At 47.5% G+C, this 16,299-nt stretch overlaps 1 protein-coding gene across 4 annotated transcripts in view; it reads right to left on the bottom strand.

Annotated features, from left to right (window-relative positions):
• The window catches only part of LRRC3B (leucine rich repeat containing 3B), a 90,615-nt gene extending 78,816 nt beyond the window's left edge, over positions 1-11,799 (bottom strand). For 2 of the 4 annotated variants that reach the window (XM_008709397.1, XM_008709383.1), the window contains exon 1: positions 9,413-10,219. The gene's annotated coding sequence lies outside the window, so the exon portion shown is untranslated. Of the gene's footprint in view, positions 1-9,412; positions 10,220-11,701 lie in introns of those variants that run through there. The other 2 variants (XM_008709390.2, XM_008709375.2) reach the window with 2 other exon arrangements.
• Between the last annotated feature and the right edge of the window lie 4,500 nt (positions 11,800-16,299).

Genomic DNA, 16,299 nt, shown 5'->3' with positions numbered 1-16,299 from the left:
CTAAATTGGATGTTTGTCACTCCCTTCATTAGTGTTCCTTCCTTTGACACGTTGTTAATGAATGCCTACTATGTGCCTGGCTGGTGGCGAACATCACATACAGTGGTATAAACCCAGACATGTCTTTGCTCAAGAAATGTTTCACAGGGTGGCTAGGAGGCCAGCCTAACTTATACTAACCTCCCGTATTAGTCATCTCGGGCTGCGGTAAAAAATACCACAGCCAAGGGGACAGCATGGCCAATGTCTTATGAGGGAGCTCCCCTTGGGTTGTAGATGGCCTTGATCTTGCTGTATCCTCACAAAACTGTTCCTCAGTGGGTGTGGCTGGCAAGAGAGGAGGCAACCTCTCTGGTATCTCTTCTTATAAGGGCACTAATCCCACGATGAGGGGCCCACCCTCATGACCTCACCTAAAACTAATTACCTCTCAAACACAGTCACATTAGGGGTTAGGGCCTCAAGACGTCTTAAATATCAAATGTGCTATGTCACCTATAATGTTAATTCAGTAGACTTAACTGTTTCAAATGCATCTCAGAAGAGTAGGACTCTGGCTCCTCTGTGATTTGGCTGCCGCAGTGGTTAGGGCTGAGGGCCCAGACGTCAACAGATGAGAGCTAGAGCGGGACCAGGCACCTCAGTCCTGAGGACCCAGGTGGTTTGGGGTTTAGAGGAGAGTAAAATAAACTCAGGTCAGCATCTAAAGCGGAAATCGTAAGATCTCTGCGCTGAGGTCAAAATCCGGAAATGATATGCTTTTAAAAACCAGGTGTCTTCAAGGCTTGCCTGCCTCTTTGAAGCTTCTCATGATCAAGTTCAATCAGGTAATACAGCAAAACAAAGAAAAATAACACAAAATCAGAATGATAGCAAGATTCAATGTATTATACTAGGACTGAGGTTTTCACAGAGCTGCAACTACAGAGCACTTCTAACCAGGCCTGAGGAAGCAGGCTTGCTGCATACTCACCCCTCTGCTATGGGAAAGCCAACATCCACCCAGCCCGGCCTCTCAACTAGAAATGCTTTGACTCTTCCAGAGTTCAATCACTTCCTTAAAAGCCCATATGATCAAAGCCAGCCTGGAATGGACAGGGATCAAAGAGGAGAAATCCCAGAAATCCAAGTGCAGGATTTGACTCTGCCTAAAACTTCGTGCAGCTGACTTCCTTTCAGACAATCCTCCACCACCTCAAAGAGACAGTCAGCACACATCACAGAGGTTGAGTGGCCTTTCCCCGTGGTCCTGAATCCACGCAGAGGCAACCAATAACTTTGAGCTGGATCTCTGCCATACAGACTTCCAAAATGGAACGTCAAGCTCCTCATGTTTTTCACTGAACGAAGGGGAAAAAACACTCCTACATTTCTCTTCCCCCATCTAGTGTCAAAATTGAAAAGGCAGGTAAGGACATTCAGGTATCTTTGGGTGGCTGAACCCACGCTTAGGGCTGTGCTGAATGTGTGGCTCTCCCACAGCACATGGTGTCTGGGAATAATTCTAACGCACGTCTGGTTCTTTGCAGGGGCTTTTATCTCCATAGTCCAAAAGGATCCTCACAGCAAGTTACGCAGGATGAGAAATATGATAGCCAGTTGGGAGAAACCCAGGGCTCAGAGAGTTGAATGGGCTCTCACCTTTGGTCACACAGCAAACGGCAGAATCCTATTCAAAATCAGTAATTCCAAGGGCAAATGTTGTCACCGTCACACAAGCTTGGGAACTAGAACTCCATTCTTCTGTGGAAGGCTGGATACAGCTTGCAGATGTGTTCTGTGTTTTGTGCTGTTCTGTCTTTAATTGAATTAGTTCAACCATTAAACATCAGGAGCTTTCACATAAAAATCTGGATTTCTGGCTTTTTTGGGAAAATCAAAGCTCAGATCCATGCGCACACAGGCAACAGAAGAGTGGAGCTAAAAGGAGACTGAGGCTCACTTCCCTGCGGATAACCCATAACCCAAACCTGATCAAAGACTCCCTCTCCCTCCATGGGCTCATGCTCCCTACTCAAGACCATAGCAGGTCGTGCTGTTCCCTGCTTCCATGCCTGTGCTCACGTGACTTCCCTCCTCTGGGATGCCTCTGTCTTGCCGGTTTGGAGGCGTGTGTGAGCAGTCTTTCAGGATTCAGGTCAAAGGCCCCTGGCTCCCTGAAGTCAATTCTTCGTATCCCTGGAAGAACTAACAGGCCTTTGTCCAGGGCTCTCGAATATTTTCTTGCGTTTATTTTATCGAACCTATTTTCCTATGTGCATATTCAGTATTGGGCACAGAGTAGGCAATGAACAAGGTTTTGATCATTACTAAAAACAAAGAAGTAGTATCATCATGTGCCAGATACTGTTCCGAGCACCTTATACACAGGAACTCATTTAAGCTTCACAACATTTCACACAGAGGAAATGGGGGCCTATGAAAGGTTAAGACATTTTCTCGGGAGTCACTCATCTTGCTATTAAGTTGCAGATGGGGAATTAGAACCGAGTCTGGCTACCTCCGGATAGAGGGGTGGATGGACAGACAGAAGGAAGGGAGAGACAGAAGGAAGGAAAGAGAGAGGGAAGGAGGGAGAGCCAGGCAGGTGAACTGTCAGGAAGAGGGAATGGCACGTTCGGTGGCAGGAACTGCAGGGCTGTCAGTGGGGGCGGGGGCAGCTGTGTGTGCTGGTAAATTTTAACAACAGATTCCCTGGGAATAAAAGCCCTGCTTTGTAGTCTCTGTGCGTTTCTGTGGTGTCAATGATCCTACCAGAGGGGATTTCGAGGTACCAACATGATATCACTGAATGCAGAGTTGGAAAGAGGAAATGTGACCAGTTGGCCGTACTCCCCGGACTAACTCCTCAGCTGGAACACAGGAGGGCACAGGACGTGCCCAGGAAAGTGACCGAGGAAGAGACAGGCAGGACCAGGTGAGGAAGGAGCCATTAAACCATACTAAGGATGTAACTTCCTAGACGCAACAAGGAGTAACTTGCAAGTTTTTAGCAGGAAATGACACATCAATGGTTATGAAGATGGGTACACAGTCAAAACTTCATCTCCATCATCTGTCCTACAACTTTCCTGGGTGACAGTTATGGCTGCAAGGAAACTTATCGATGATTCTATGCTTTCCTTACTCTATGCCTTTACCCATCAGCAAAACTTCCCTCTACCACTACCCCTGACAACCACCACCATCGGGGCTCTTGGAAGTGCTCCGGGTGTGAACAGACTCTCAGGACTGTAGAGTGTCTACTTCTCACTCTTGGTTCTGTGGCATGTCAGGGCCAGAAGGCCTAAGCGAAGTGAGCTTGAACCAGCTGAACAGGAAAGCCATCATAGGGAGTATAAATAAAACAATGCCAGCTGCACCCTTGACATTGTAGACCACAGAGCTGGCAGGGGCTCTAGAAAGCTTTGAGTTTACTTGGTCAGTAGAGCAGAGGGCAGTCAACTCAACCAGCCCAAAGACATTAAGCTGGTTAAGGTCAAAGCTAGAAGCAGAATAAGGTTGCCTGGTTTCCAAATACTCTACCTGCGTATAAAGAGGATGTTTTCTGCCACGTAGTCTCCCCCTGCAGAGTCAAAGGTTTTCTTGGCAGAGCTTTTTCTACTGAGCCTGTTCTACTTCACCAAATAGAACAGGGAGAAACATGGTGATCTCCAAGATCAGTGACATCCTGTCACCTTCTCCCTATGCAGGACAATAGGAGCTCTCTGTTTAGAAAACACTCTATGACCACAGTCCCCTCTCTATCACTCAGGCCTTATTATCCAGCTTAAGAATTCTCCAGATCTGGACCTTTTCCCATGGGTCTCCATCCACCTGCCTGCACGGAGGCCATTTCCTGATAACCAGGAAGTGGGCAGGGAAAGGAAGTGAACCTTTCAAAGCCATTGTGGCAGCTCTGCTTTGGGGAAAGAAAAAAAAATCATTAGAGGGGGAACTAAATACTTTCAGCTGAAATGCAATGCAATCTGATAATTCAACCTCACTTCAGGTGAAACTAGCCAAGGCTACGGGGCACAGAGCCAAGGTGGCCACTGGGAACTGAAATACAGGCCAATATTCATCTCTCCAGGAGGCAGAGGCTGCTGCTGCTCCAAGGAAGCCCGTCTTCTAAGGCATCCCGTAGCCTGCCTATGCCCCTGATCTATGACTCTCTTTTGCTAATGGTGTTTTTTATTTGCCAATGCCCATCAGTATCTACCACCAAATCCCTGGGAATAGGGCAGGTAAAGCCAGTTCCTTGGGCCAGAAAAGTGAAAACTGGTCCAGAGAGAGAGATCCCAGAGAGATAAAAGCAGCTAGGAGGACCCTGGTACAATTTGCCCACGCCTGTTCCAATGCACACCTACAGTGTCAGTTGCAGATACTGAAGTATATGGGTTTGGGGTTCTTGGGGTCACAGACGTTTGGGCATCTATCCATAGAATTCAAGTGAGCCACACACTTGAATGGGGAAAAAGTCGCAACTGTGTTTACTAACATTGAAGTACAATTTAGTATTTCATTCCATCATAAGTGCCGGCTGCAAACCTGACATGTAGTAGCGGAACCAGCGATTTTGCCACTGATACAAATCAGATATTTTCATATCAGAACTCAGCTGTTGCAGTGATCTTGAAGCAGCATTGCTGCTGATCCCTACTCAGGAGAGATGGTAGCCATCCGTCCCACCAATAGATCTCGTTGTTACACACAGTAGCAGGTCACAGTGGTGTGTGTGTGTGTGTGTGTGTGTGTGTAGTGTTATAATCATCTGCATTGCATTTTAAGCATTTAAACACATCATTCTGGGGTCCCTACGCTTGGCAGACTGCCAAAGTGCTGCAAGGCATCAATGAGATGAAGAGCCCTTGGCCAGGCGACTGAGGAGCCACATTAACAAGGGACAGGGAGTGTGAGTATGAGACCACGCCCTCTGGCGGAGCGGCTAGCCTGCCTGCCTTTGTGTTGACCTAGACCTGGAGGAATTATTTGGGTACATTATTGCTTCCTTGTACACTTCTTGAGCTCTTTATCATTCCCATTCCCTCTCTTTAGCGTCTGATTTCTATGCCTTTTTCATCTTATCCTTCAGGTCTGGCTCACTACCAAATCTTATTTAGTCTTTCTGTACTAATGGCTGGGTTCTCGTCCTTCAGGTGGTCTGTTTTCCCTCTTGGCCTGCCTCCCTTACCCCCTTTCTCTCCTCCCCCAGCCTCCACTGCAGCTCAGTTACCTCTCTCCTGACCTGGCTGGCTATCAGTCATCCCTCCTTTTTGGGTTTTGCAGTGCACGCTCTGGGCACCAAGAGTCTACACTATACCTTGCATTAGGGAAGGGAGGTAACTTTGTCTACAGGATGTGTTTCTAAAAGGCAACCAAAAAACAGACTGACTACCTGGACAAATGACAACAAAACATTCCATAGTAGGAGGGTACCTACCTTTGCCAACCCAAGCTTAAATATAATTTGTAGGAGGATGCAACACATTCCTGCCTGATAATCCCTGATGACCAGATGCCTAGGGAAGGTCAGCAGACTGGACCAGGAGTCTTCTCAGTGCGTAAATCCCCAGTATACTGCTTAGTCACTGCTAACAGGGTGAGCCCTCTGTAAGCAGGCCTAGACCAGCAGCGCTTTTCTAAATCAGAAGTGATGAGGTTAGACTAGAGGAAAAGCCAGTGTGACTTCATGACCTTTGTGCTTTAGCTTTGGACAAACATACAAGTGCACTGTACCTCCTCCCTGCCCTCACCAGGGGAAATATCTGTCCTGAAACAGCCAACTCACCCGGCAAGGTATGGAATACTCACATGCAGACTGAAAATTATATCAATAGCCTAAAAAAGAAAGGAAGGAAGAAAGAAAAAAAAAAAAAAAAAGGAAAGAAATAAAGAAAAGAGAAACAAAAAACCTAATCTGCATTTGAAAATATACTTCGTTTTGTCACATATTGTCATATGGCTCACAATATTTTATTTTTTTATATTTGTTTCTATTATATTTCTAAGACAAGGCATGAATCTTTAAAAAAACACTGAAAGTGTAGTGACACTTCCATTGGACAGTTGCTAACATAAAAATCAGCTCAGAGAACTTAGGATAAATTGAAACCACAAATTTTGTACACTTAGCTGATCTGTTCTTTGATCCTCTTAAAGAAAAAAAATCTATTTTTATCAAGATGGTTCTTTTGCAATATTTGTTCGTTTATTTTAAATGAATTATATCACCCTTACGATGAACTCATCCCTTTTGAGAAAATCGTATGTTCCAAGCTGCTTAGCTCTTGAGAAGATTGCAGACTTCATTCTCACATACAATGGCCATTTCATAGGTCATGTTGCAATGTATTAATTCACTAGCTTTTTAGGAACCATGTATAGCTATATACAAGTATGACAGATGTAAGAGCTTCCCTCATGGTTCCCAACCACTTGTAGAATAAAGCTCGTCGAAGTCACCATCTTTATTGATTATATGGAATATTCAAACTTAAATATAAATTAAGATATTATATATTTATTTAAAATAAAATCCATGAGAGTAAAGCTTCTCAGGTTCTACTTAGTGCTCCTTTTTTTGTCCCCTGCCAACGTCTTTTTCAAACTCCACAGAAACTTATTATGTGGCTTCTCTTGTTACTAAAAGTAGGTCAAGTTCAGATGCTCCGGTCCTTGATTATGTTTTTATTTTCAAGTATCTAACCCAAACTGAGAGTTTGCATGCAATGTATTACATAAATGAGTTTATTCATTGTGTTCTGAATAAAAGGGCTTTGTTTTTTTCAGAACCTTTCCCCCAGAACATGTTGTTTAACAATAATTGTTATTCTGCCAAGAAACTGATATCAATGTATGATTTAAGATAAATACATGCAAAAGGAAGTGTCCCAGCAGAAGTGCTGTGTGGGCCCTTTAGCCCTCCACCACACAGGAGCCACAGCAAACTAGGTAGAGAGGATGGCTGTCATGCCCAGCTAAACAGGGTGAGGCTCCAGCTAAGCCTCCTTCCAACCCTGAAAAGCTAGGAGCTGGGAACCAGGATGTCTGCCCAGATCAAAAAGGATTCTTCTTCCTGTGGTTCCTAAAAGGGAGCCCGTTTCCTTTTGGCTTTTGCCATACCTGATTTCAACGTTACATCTTTTTTCCCTCTCACATTGCTATAATCTAACTGAATCAGCATCCCCGCCTTGAGAAGGCTACCCTTCTGGGATAATTTGATTTTTCATGGTTCTCCCTGAAAAATAGGGTAACTAGGCATATTTTTTCTGACTTACATAAGACAATATTCATTTCTAATAAATTCTCTAGAAAGTGAATGCTTCCTTTGAGATAACTGGGGACTCTGGGATTTAGATCAGTCAACCCAACACAGATGGCAAACTGAGGTGGTGGGTAGGTGCGGAAGGGGGAAGAAGAGCATCTCTTAGCACAGGCTGTCCGTGGCCATTCCTGTCATCCCAAAGCCCTTTATCAGCCAAGCCTCCATCGACCCCCACCCCAGGTTCTTGACAGCACTGTTCCCCCACCTCCACCTTATCCTCCTCCACCCCCATTCACTGCCTGAGGGCTTCTGTCCTGGCTTGCCACAGTAGCAGGGATGGAAATCCTATTCCAGGCTACATAAAGGCACCAAGTTTCCACCATCTGTCTGCCTGTAACTCTTACCCCTCATGTGGTTTTGAGAAATAGGCTTTTCCCAGTCCCCCTGTTTACTCCAGCTGACTTTGTCTTGGTTTGTCTCCAGGGGCAAGACATCCTGATACCACAGCTACAGAGAAAAGACAGGGGATGTTCTTAGAAACCAGAATTCTGCCCTACAAGAATGCCTAGGGGTATATGGAGTCCCTACGTTGCTGGAGAAGGTCCCTCTGTTATAGGGGCTCAGTGGGTGAGAGAGTGGCAAAGGACTATTTTTCCCCTTTCTGAGCCCCAAGTATAGCCATTAAAAAGATACTGTTTTGCCTCAGATTTGCATCAGCCTGAGGTTTGACCCAAGGGTCAGAAATCCAGAAGAAATAATACCGAATCATTTCATTGTATTCAAGAGGATTTCTCTTATTTTCCCAAATACTTGGGCATGAGGCCAGACAGAGCTATTCAAGTTGACAAAAAGACTGCTAAAATGATTGAAAATACCTTTAGTTTTATTTAGAGTCATCTAAAGGTTTGCATGGTTAGTTAGATTCTGTTGATCTGAAGGTGTATAAGTATTAGGTTGCAATTTTTTGCAAATGAGGCACATTTGTGATGGTTTATCCATTATACGTAGCTACTTTTCCTGGTTATGCTGATTGAGGCATTTATGAAACACAGAAAAGTGAACTTTTTTTTAATAAATAAGTTTCTCCATAATTAATTTGGAGAAGCTGAAAAACAACAGCAGGGGACGTAATCTATTTAGGCATCAACACAGTTTATTTTGACCAAGAATCCGAAGACAATGCTTCCAGTACTAGTTACGCTAGGAACACAATGAGTAGCCTTGAGCACATCACCCAATCTCCTCCCTGCCTCTGGATTGGGAGCAATGCTATCTGAGGTCCCTTTAGCTCTAATATTCTGCGATTCAATCACAAGAAAGGGACTCATTTGCAAAAAACAGTTTCTACAGTTTGTGACTATAGAATTTCTGTGCACCTTTGAATTTCCCCCTTGCCATTTCTCCTCATATTTAAAAAGGGAATGTCTACCAAAAGGTCCAGAAAAGAAGTTCATTGCCAGCTGCCAATTCCCTAAATTTACTTCCAGTACCAGGATCTCATCTTACCAAGATGCACCTCGACAGACTCCGAGAGGGGCGATATGCAACCTCAGTTTCCCTAGTGCCATAGGCAAGAACAGGCACTTATATCGTATGCCCCTGGAGTTTGGAGTAAAAGGCTGGGGCCCTCACCCATACTTCCTCATGGACAATAGGTCTTTAGTACCAAATAGGGCTGAGAGCTTGGAGCACATCCAGTGTTCCCTCCCCACAAGAGCTAACCAGCTTCACCGCTTACTGGCCAGATGACAACGAGAGCAAATAACTTAATTTCTCCATGGCTTAGTTTTCTCATCCATAAAACGGGGAAAAACAACTTTACCGTCCAGGGTTGTTGTGAGGACTAAAACTAAAACAGTTTACGCAAAATATCAAGAACAGTGCCTGGCACAGAGTACGAGCTCAATAAATCCTGGCGCTGATTATTATTACTACCTGTCTCCCCAGGATAGCTCAGCAGCCGCGGAGGGGGCGGCGAGAGACACTTTGGAGTGGATTTAAAGTCTTCCTTCAAGAGTTACATGAAGGACATGTTCCAACCTGTTTCTAGAGCAAAGGGAAGTGGCCTGAGCACAAACCCAGGTAATAAGCATCTGGAAAGAAATGGGCCCTGGGGTGTCGGAAGCTAACGCGCCCGGGGTGCCGGACTTCATTCTGGGATCCTACCTCTGGTGTCCAGGTAATTCGGCCGAAGCCAATGCTCTATCCCCCGCGATGCCCGGCCTGTGAGGGTGTGGCCTTTGTGCTCAGGAGCTGCACCCGGAGTCTGTGCTGAGGGAATCCCCGTTCCCGCTCCTTGGGGCTCTGAAGCTTGCAGCCCGGAGACTGGGAGCTCGCTGCTCCCGGGGCGCCCCAGGATGGGAGTGACCGACCTCAGGATTCCTCCGCGGAGCCCTGACCAGTCGACGTCTCTTCCGGAAGGGTCTAGCCAAGGCGTGGGGCCCAGAAAAGGGGACTGCGCTGAGCTCTGCTCTCTCCCCGCTGGTTACGGGAGAGCAGCAGACTTACACAGGGCAACCGCAGAGATGGCTGTGCCCCTAAAAGCCTGCACGTGGGAGGCCTGAGCAGGCAGGGCCAGAGGGTTTGAAACAGCTCCAGAACCCACGCAACCTGCAAATTCTTCTATGGGCCAGGAGGAACCAGGAACAGGACTCTCAGCCGAAGGCGCTGCTTGGAGAGGGGCGTGCACCTCCTCAGAGAGAGAAGGGTTAAAAGAGGGTCTTCCAGGCCTTTGGTAGCCCAGTGTGTTCCCCAGCTGGACAAACGGAGCCCGGAGCCCGGGGGCTGCCCGTTCTTTGCCACAGCAGTCTAGGTCCCCTCCCGCAGATGGTCTTCCATTCCAGATTGCCGGGGTGCAGAGGAGGAAAGAGCCTCGCCTTCCCGCATCCACCAAAGCGGCTGGAACAACCAGAAGGATCTACCTAGGGGCCCAAACGTGGACAGACCCATCTCTGCCCGGGGGCCCGGGCCCGGAAGCTAAGTCTCCCCTCACCTGATGCCCACACCCCCTCGCCTGCCCCGCACGCCCTCCAGCTCTGCGCTCTGGAGCCTGCGGGAGCAGCGTGGGGCTCCCCCACTCCTTCGCTCCGCCCAGGTGCAATTTGCAGAGGGGCGGGGGGGGGGGAGGTGGCTCCCACTGCAGCCTCCGCCCGTGCGCTCTCCACCAACCGGTTCGAACCCCTGTCTACTCGCCAGGCGCTGGGGACTCCCCCCTACCCCCCACACACGCCTCCCCTGGGGGCCAGGAATCCCCTTCCCACCCTGCTGCTGTGCAGACCTCTTTGACTCCGAGCGCGGGGCAGGGACGGTGGGCGTGGGTCTACCAACCCGGCTGCAGAGGTGGAAGGGTGTATAAGTGGGTGCCGGAGAAGGGAGGGGACTACGGTCCTCTTAGAGCCAGGAAAGGCATCCCTGGTCCATGATCCGACCACTCAGTCACCGCCTAAGATGCCAACGCATTCAGAATCTCGCCAGGAGGTTTGTTTCTCCTGGAGGGGAAGACCGCCCCATCCCAGGCACCCAGAAGCCTGCCTTCCCAAGTCCCCCTCGGGCTCTGGCATTCCTGGTCTCCATTCTGCCTCCCTGCGCCTCCCCAGGTGCCCAGCCCCTCCCCCATCTGTATTTACACACCCGGGCCAGAGCCCTCCGGGCTCAAATCCCTTTTCCTCTACGTCAGGTGACGGCTCGGGGCTGGCCCCTTGCCCACTTTAAAAGCAGAGCCCTTTGGAACACTTTCAACCAGATCTATCCCCGACCTTCGGTTTCCTCGTCCACCCCTCCAGCAACATTTCCCTCCCCAAATGACTTACTTCACCCACCCGGATCTGCACTTGCAGTTCCCGCGGCACAGAGCCGCAAGCCACTCCAAGGGTTTCATTACCGAGTTGGGGGTGGCATTCGCAGGGATGGACCGGCTCCCGCCGCGCTAGACAGAGCCCCAGCGATAGCCGCAGCCTTCCCCCCTACGTCCCACCCCTATTTCATTATCTCTGCTCCTATCCAACCCCCACAGGCAGGATGAGCACTGCTGGGTCCCAAACCCTCGCCTCTCTAGCGGGAGCTGCAGGGAGTGAAAAGTCGACTAGCAAGAACACCGAGAGAGAAATGGGCAGATGCAAACGTCAGGGGGTGGTAGTGGGGGAGGACTGGGGGAAGGGCGCACGCGAGAACTAGACGTGCAACTTGCATGGCACGGGGTGAGCACCGCGCAGGGAGGGGGGCACAAAAGTTTGCAGACTATTGCACGGCAGCCGGCTGCACGCAAACAGAGGGGTCGACTCCCCCTCGCCAGGAGGGGTCTCTTCCAGGGTTGGCGCCAAGGGGCCGGGGGATTTGGACATATCTCTGACCTGGGGTGATAGTTCCCCTCTACTTGTTACGGAAGGGACGGCCTAGGCACGCCGGCAGAGGGACGACACCGCGCTTTGCGAAAAGCAACAGGCGGCTGCACCTTACCTTGCGCCAGTCCCGGGCCGGGGTGGCTGCTCCATCCTCGTGGCGCAGGGAGGAGGCGTTGGATGCGTCTGCCTGGGGGTGTGCGCTGCCAGAACTGCAGCGGCTGCTCTTCCCACCCCGCTGCTAGCCCGGCTGCCCACCCCGAACCCGGCCGGCCGAGAGGGCTCGTTCCGGGTCGCGGCGGCGGCGTTAGTGCGCGGCGACTGGAGCGCGGGACGCGGGCAGTGCGTGGCTCGCTGGCGTCCTCCGGCGCCTCCGCCGAGCGAGGGTGCGGCCCCGGCCCGGCAGCCGTGCAGAGCACCGCTGGGCTCCCGCTTCTGCGGCGGCTGCTGCAGACCCTGCGCCCGGCCCCGGAGCCTCGCAGGAGGAGGAGACAAAGACGCGAGGGAGGCGAAGCGCCGCTCGCCCAGATGCGATCGTCTCAGTCACTAGAGGGGAATCGCCTCCAAACCCGGGGCTGGGGATAAGGGAGGAAGGGCGAGGAGGCAGGGGACTGGAAAAGCAGCAGGGAATGAACGTGACAGTCGGAGCCCTGCCGCCGCCTCGCCCGCGCTGCCCTGTCGCCTCCCGGGTGGAGGGTCCGGAATGGAGAGAGAGGGCGGGCGCTGAGCGTTTGCTGCTGGAGGAGAAGAGCTGAGGTGGGAGTACTGGCTCCCTCCGCCTCCCTTGCCTTCCTTCCTCGAACCCCCCCTTCCCCCTCCTGGCCCCGCCGGTGCATAGCTCCACTCTCAGGAAGCTATGGCCCCATTCTTTCTGCTGTTTTTCCAACTACTGAGATCAGAGCTGAATAAAACTGCCAGAAGAAGCATAACGTGGTGATGGGTTGATTGTCCTCTAATGGGGAAAAGGCGGATGCTTAAAATCTATTTGACAAATGATTCCCTACTGGGTGCCAAGCACTGTACTAGGCTGTTCTGGGGTAAGATGAATAAAGTGAGATATCCTCCCGAAGGCTCTATGACCTAATATCAGAATGATCCCCTGCAGTTCCTGAAGCCCAAAGTTTTGGGAATGAGTCGTGGCCCCTGATTCCCACCCCCAACCAGTCCAGTTTCCCAAAGCAGAAGGTGTTAGGAGAATTGAATTTGCCTTCCCATTGCAGGGATGACTTTGAACATACAGCCAAAATGGAGTGTATAGTGCATATAGACCCTAAGAAAGTATGTGTGTGTGTGTGTGTGTGTGTGCGCGCGTGTGTGTGTGTGTGTGCACGTGTTTGTTAAGATTAAAGCAAATTACTAATTTTAGCAGTTCTTATGTCATGATTTAAATAATTCATCAGATCTGCACCTAAATAAATAAATAAAACAAACAAGCAATTTGGGCCAGATCAACCGGTCTTCCACATCTACAAATGCCAGCTTCTTTGACAGCCCTTTTCTACAGCCCTAACCCCTTACTCTAGACAGAATTACCTCTCCTCTTCTCTTTGATGTCACGGTCATGTGTGCCAATCACTTGCAGAATTCACATACTTACAGATTTTTTATAGACTTCCATTGCTTTACTCACCTGTATTACCTCCTTCTTTCTCCTTTTTTAGGATTTCGCTGCAACACCCAGCCTTGTTTTGTGGCTAATGGATACTCAAGGAAAGCTTAACCAGTTGAAGGTCGTTTTCTCCTTTAAACCACAGCTAAATCCCAGTGTCTCCAGAATTAAAGGAACTTGGGTGATGAAATTTTTAAGTTTGGGGCAGGGGAGGACACAGAGAGTTCTACTCTCAGCTCCCTTTACCTAGAAATGTAAAACTATGTCATTCATTTGTATTTCTAGATAATTTTCTTCTCCCACTGACAAGCCCACCAATTCTGCTGAATTCCCAGAGGCAAGGGAAACCAAGCTGTTGGACAACTGCATAGAGCAATCCGCTGCCAACACCTAGAACAAACCCATTCCAGGTGGAGAATGACCAAAACCTCTTTGATCATTTCAAGACCTGTGTCCAGTATGTTGAAAGCCTGTCAATGTTTCCCCACTTCCAATGAGGCTGTCCTTGTGAATGCATTTTAGAATAGTTTGAACAGCATTTCATTGCCAAGAGGTAAAAAATGTGCTGTGGAGTTTAGGGATATTTAAAATTGTTCTTTATTTTCCATGCCCACTTCCTGAGCATCGTAGGGTGGATACCCTAGATCGGGATGCTGTATGGAAAGGGTCCAAAATGTGTAGGAGATTCGAGAAAACGACTGCGAAGATATCTTCTGTTTCTAAGATGATACTGTGATTGGAAAGGTTGTGTTCTTTGTGGTTTAAGTTTTTCTTATTAATTTTGTTTTTTTTTTTTTTTTAAGTGAAGTTTTAGGACGCAGACACAGGTGCATACGGATGGCAGGTATGTAATTTGGTATACTTTTTCTGAAGGGAATTATGATGTTACTCTTGGAAGCATGAAATTTTTGTGTGCCACTGTCCTTAAGACTCTACTCCCAGAAATTCATCATTAGGAATAAATAAGGCTGTAGATGTATGGTAAGATTTATCCACAAGGATATTCATTGCAGTGTTATTTATTCTAGTGAAAAAAAAAAAGGAAAATAAAACCAAATTGAAATGCCTAGCAAGACAGGAATAGTGAAATATTTTGTAAGTCTGTAAGTGGTTGTAAGTGAATGAGTGAATATTGTCAACAATGACAGTTATAATTTTAGATGCAAAAAAAATCAGATGCACAAGATGGGAGATACAATAATAAAAATTAATATCTGGAGTAAACAAATGTAGGTTTGGAGCTAGACATTTGTGTTTGATAGCTATGCGATCTTAGACTTGAACTTCCAATTCCTCAACTCTGTAATTGGTTGATGTTGTTTTCCTCAGAGTGTTGTTTTAAATGAAATAGTATTTGCAAAACACTTACTACAGTGCCTACTACACGGTAAAATCTCAATATGTTTTTCTCTTGGTAATCATTACACGTATAAATGTGAATACCTACATATATTTAGGCTCGTGTCAAGAGTGATATCCATTCCAGTATTAATAGCGGTTATCCCTGTTATATTTTAAAAATATAGGGTAATCAAAAGCAGAAGAATTTGTTTTTAATTTAGTTTTCTTTTCATTAAAAACAAATGATTTCTAATTATTGACACAGGAAACCTCTAGACTTGGCTGCTTTCTACTCTAGTTGATTCACGTGATCATCAAGACTTGCTGACCGTTGGTGTCGACCATGCTATAAAAAGGATAAATGACAGGGCATGGAGTTTGTCACCTCTGATATAAACTTAGATTTGTTTTGTAGCAACCAGGAGTCAAATCCAGCTCAGCAAAATATGCTGTTTAATACCAGGAGCTGATTGGTTGCTGCCCCTGACGTGTCTTGACAGCCTATCAAAAAAAAAAAAAAAAAAAAAGAGGGGCGCCTGGGTAGCGCAGTCCTTAAGCGTCTGCCTTCGGCTCAGGGCGTGATCCCGGCGTTCCGGGATCTTCTGGGATCGTGAGATCGTTCTGGGATCGCGTCCCACATCGGGCTCCTCCGCTAAGAGCCTGCTTCTCCCTCTCCCACTCCCCCTGCTTGTGTTCCCTCTCTCGCTGGCTGTCTCTCTGTCACATAAATAAATAAAATCTTTAAAAAAAAAAAAAGAAGAAGAGAAGAGAAGAGAGGAGGTATCAGAAGCTATATTTGTGACTCAATTAGTAAATTAAGAAGGAAGCCTCGCATTGAAGGGCCATGGGATTCCATGACCTTCACGTCTACAGCAGTGGCCCCTCTGGGCCAGAAGTGGAGCCTTTGTAAGACTTATTATGTGTGTCACAAATGTTACAGAAATGTGGAAGAAAATATCATTTGCTTGTGTGTTCAGTTTAACTATCTTTAGAAACAGGGGTAAGCATTGTTTTAAAATCATATATTCCAGTAAGTTTGCATATAAAGGAAATCCCTTGAATTTTGAATCATAGTCTCCATTTCAAACTCTCGAGAGAAATGAAAATGCGTTTCTCCGAGCTCCTGAGTTGATTTTCTGAAATCTGAGTAGTTGGGGTACCTTAAATGAATGGGATCAAGGCAAGAAGATGTTAATATAATGAATCCTCTGTGGAACATGTTCCAGCGAACTATTCTTCATAATAAACCACCCTAGAATTTCTTGGCTTAAAATAACAACAATCTTTTATTGGCCTGAATCTGGAATTTGGACAAGGCTCAGGGATGAAGGCTCACTTCGGGCCCTCTGAGTGTCAGCTTAGGGCCACTGGATTCAGAACTGGAGGATTCACTTGCCAAATGACTCACTCACATGCCTAGCAGTCTCTGTTGGCTGTTGGTGTTCAACAGGAGCTGAGGGTCAAGGACCTCAGTTTCCACATGGCGTCTCCATGTGCATCTCTCCAAAGTTTCTCACAGATTTCCTCACTTCATAGCATTTAGTTTCACAAAGAGAGCCCCGATAAGAATCAGACCTTGCCTGGATAGTGAAAGCCTGAACGGTTAAGCATTGCCTATTTCATACGATATTATAAATATTAATCCAGAATTCACTGGGCAAAGTATACTAGTGAAGCTAGCTCATCCTTTGGATGATTCAGGTAAATGGATCAACTTTTCTTCTATTTACTGAGATCATTTGGAATGTGAATTAGTGCACCCACGA

Source organism: Ursus maritimus, unplaced genomic scaffold (assembly GCF_017311325.1).
Source record: "Ursus maritimus isolate PB19 unplaced genomic scaffold, ASM1731132v1 scaffold_20, whole genome shotgun sequence".
Lineage (NCBI taxonomy): Eukaryota > Metazoa > Chordata > Mammalia > Carnivora > Ursidae > Ursus > Ursus maritimus.
Note: the sequence above shows the minus strand (reverse complement) of the source record. Positions and strands in the feature narration are given on the sequence as shown.